The sequence below is a fragment of the Cataglyphis hispanica genome, chromosome 1 (genome assembly GCF_021464435.1).
Source record: "Cataglyphis hispanica isolate Lineage 1 chromosome 1, ULB_Chis1_1.0, whole genome shotgun sequence".
Lineage (NCBI taxonomy): Eukaryota > Metazoa > Arthropoda > Insecta > Hymenoptera > Formicidae > Cataglyphis > Cataglyphis hispanica.
This window is the reverse complement of record NC_065954.1, coordinates 9,413,181-9,417,500: the sequence shown is the minus strand read 5'-3', so window position 1 is coordinate 9,417,500 and position 4,320 is coordinate 9,413,181.

Below are 4,320 nucleotides of genomic sequence, written 5' to 3'. Positions count from 1 at the left end.
GAAACAGAACGCAACCATGATTGATCCTCAGAGTTTATCTTTCTCTTTCTAAGATGGAGAAAAAAAGATAAACTCTGATCTAGTATAGCCAGTTCAGCTGTGAAGAACAGACCGTCTACGTCAAATATACGGGATCTAAATGGACGGGATATAAATGAACGGGATCCGATATAATTCACATTGCTAAGCACTAGGACTTTGATTGTACTATATTGGTCCATTTTCTTAATGTATATTTATATAGACTAATTAATTTTCTTGCATATTTATTTGCGTTTATTTTGTCCGAATATACCTTTACGGTTACGACTAAAAATTTTTCATGCGGCAGGCGTGGTCTACAATAGAGTCGTAATTCGTAAAAAAATGAACCATTACAGTCGATATTCTTCTATCAATCAATCTAGTGCAATTGATCAATCTGAGAGTTCTAGTGCAACAGTCTAATTAGCAATGTAAACTATACTTATAGCGTATTCGATTATCCATAAGTATGCATTAAGAAAATGGACCAATTTAGTACGATTGACCAATCAGAATCCTAATGCAACAACTGGCCAATTAGCAATGTGAACTATATCAAATCCCATCCATTCAGCTTTGCATTTGACCTTATGTATCCGATTCCAGATTATTAGCTGATAGAAAATTAATTATTATAAAATAAACTATTATTTCCTAAACGTTAGAAACACATAGACGTGTTTCCCAAATGATTTCACATTGATTGAAAATAAAAAAATAAATTTTTTAAAAATTATGTCTGCTAACTATACGCTCAATTAATTTTCATTTATTATAAATAAATTATTATTTTATAAATTATGAGAATGTATTCCTAAATTTGTCCAAACGATTCTCAAACGATTGCAATAATAAGAAATAAAAAATACCAAATTTGTCTGCTAAAGCTAAATTTCAAAACGGTAAAAAATTTCCTCTGCGAGGAAAATTTTACTCCATGGCTGGCTTGGAACTAATCAGAAACGCTTAAGAAAGTTTCGGAACAACCATCGAGTAAAATATTCCTCGGAAAATACGTTTTGGAATGCAGCATATATATACGGAGGTAAAGTATGTATAACATATGAGAAGTAAGCATCTGCATATGCGTGACTTAAGTAGGAATCGTGGTAGGAATCAATAGGAAAGAAAAAGATAAGAGCTGAATATGTAATATGGCGTGTACAGACAAAAAGAATGTTTGTATGTGTGCTGTGTGCACATATGTCTGTACATACTTTTTGGGGTTATGTATTTCGTAGAGTTAAACGGGGAGCACACACTTTTGCATAAGCGCATAATCATAAACATAAAGAAATTGATTGGTCCACAAATGTATGCATAAGAAAATGAACCAATCAATTTCCTTATGTTTATTGTTATGCGCTTATGCAAAAGTGTGTGCTCCCCGCTTTTAGCAGTCTAGTATTATACAGGGTGTCCCATAATTCGCGGATCACCTTTCGTGTGCATATAAAGCATGTTAAACTGGATAGAAAAGTCCTCTACCGTTTTGCAATTTTCATGATAATTAATAAGAAATTAATTAAAAAAGGGCCAATCCGCGCTTTGTACAAGCGCGCGACGAGAAGAGACGGCCTACTGTAATGTGATACTAGGCGCGCGGCAAAGCGGTGGGAGGGACGCTCTATGAAGCCTACGTACGAGCGTGTAAACATCCTCTCACCGCTTCACCGCCCGCCTAGTATCACGTTACAATAAGATGTCTCTTCTCATCGTGCGCTTATACAAGGCGCGGATTGGCCTATTTTTTAAATTAATATCTTATTAATTATCGCGAAAATCGCCAAATGGTGGAGGATTTTCCTATTCAGTTTAACATATTTTATATGCATATGAGAGGTGATACGCGAATTATGGCCCTGTATATTCGTCTGATGTTAGCCGATGACTAACACTTTTTTTAAATAATTATGTGTGAAATCAATTGTATTTTGTTTATAGATGATCGTAGTGCATTTATATTTGTTTGTTAGTTCATAATTAATTTTTAATTAATTATTTAATTGTAGACCATGAAACTGGCCGACATGTATTATAAAATTACAAAAATAGATGTGAAATCGTTTGTATTTCGCTTGTAGATGATTGTAGTGCATTTATTTTTGTTTGTTGGTTTATAATTAATTTTTAATTAATTATTTAAAGTTTGAAATATACCAAAGTACATGCATGGACAGAAAGCACGCGCATACACACATACACACAGGGGGGAGGGGTGCAAGGAGGTTCTTCGGTCCCCTTTCCGCATCACCCTGTGTATGTGTGAGTATGTGTGTGTATGCGTGTATGTACGCATGCGTGCGCGCGCGTGCTTCCTTGTCCATGCATGCTTGGTATTTAAAACTTTAAATAATTAATTAAAAATTAATTTTAAACTAACAAACTAAAATAAATGCACTACAATCATTTACAAACGAAATACAATCATTTCATCTATTTTTGTAATTTTATAGTACATGTCGGCTAGTTTCATGGTCTATAATTAAATAAATAATTAAAAACTAATTATGAACTAACAAACGAAAATAAATGCACTACATTCATCTACAAACGAAATACGATCGATTTCATACAGAATTATATAAAAAAAGTGTTAGTCGTCATCATACGAATGTATTATATAGAATCTGTGATTCTATCATACATTGTATAGTAGCGCTATACCCATCTTAATCGGAACTATATAGCTACTTTCATTTTTCGATGCTGCCAATATAATCATTATTTAGTGTGTGCTAGAGATATTCTAGTAAGGGATCGGACAATAGATAAACAGGTTGCGGATTGGTCGTCGCCGTTCGAGAGACACTTCTGTGCTTCGAAAAGTGCGCGTCATATTTTTGACAGCTTTGATAGTTGCGTTCAGCAATGAATGCTCAATAAGTTGCTTTGGTTGCTAAATGTAACTAACATGTAGAAAAATTTCTAAAACAAATTCATGAAAGTAAGTATTATATGTATATAAAAGGAAAAAGAAATATTAGGAATAGTAGAACAATGGCTATGCATTCAAACGTGCGAGTTGCGTTCAGCAATGAATGCTCAATAAGCTGCTTTGATTGCTAAATGTAACTAACATGTAGAAAAATTTCTGAAACAAATTCATGAAAGTAAGTATTATATGTATATAAAAGGAAAAAGAAATATTAGGAATAGTAGAACAATGGCTATGCATTCAAACGTGCGATAATATTTATTTATTTATATAATTTTAAATGATTTATTTTGTTTTTATTAATGCTAAAATATATTTTATTGTTTTTTGTTAATGTAAAGTATATTATTAAAAACAGAGAATGCGCAATTAGAGATCCTCTAGTGTTGTTTCTTTTTGAAATTAATTATTTTTTGTTCTATTTGTTTTGCACTACAAACGACATATTTTGTTTCATACATCCCTAAAAAAATTACCTTTTTAAAAAAAAGATAAAAAAAAGCGCCAAAAAAAGGCATTACGTTTATATTATCTACATATATTATCATTCACATTATATTATATTAAATAATCAAAATAATGTACATATTAATAAAATGTACACGTTTTAATGCGACCCGGGCACGCCAAGTTTTTATACTTTGCTTTGATGTAAGTTTGTCTTATGCGATTTAGAATTTATGAAAAATTTTCTTTCAATAATTATATTCCAAAGCCCTCGATATTAGCCCTGCGTATATTGTGCATTTAGTTATTTAGAAAATAACTTTTTTTTTAGCTATACTACTTTAATTACTTACTTTAATTATAATGCGATTTATTAAATATAATTTTTCTTAATATTGGAAATAATAAAATAAAAATATTTTATAGCATAAATTTTTATGTTTTTGGCACATTCTTTGATATCATTATTTTTATAGGAAATTTAAATAATTATTTTATACAAAAGTATATTTATTTAAAATATATTTATGTTATTATTTAAATATAACATTTTTTCACATAGTCCGTGTACTTCGCGCCTTTTATTATCTTTTTTTTTTAAAAGGTAATTTTTTTAAGGATATCATTCTTTTTTTTCATCAAAATACGAAATTTTTTTTGCTTATACAATATACAATAGCAAAACAATGATCATGCATTCTATAATTAAATAATGTTAAAAAGTTAAAAAATTTATATTTTTATTATATAGTTTATAATTTTTATAATATCCTTATTATAAAAATATTATTATTAAATATTCTTAAAATATTATATTGAATATAGTTATATTATTGTTATATTTAAATTAATCTATTTTATTCTTAAATTTATAAAAAAATACAAGTTCGTAATTTTTTTATAAATAAATA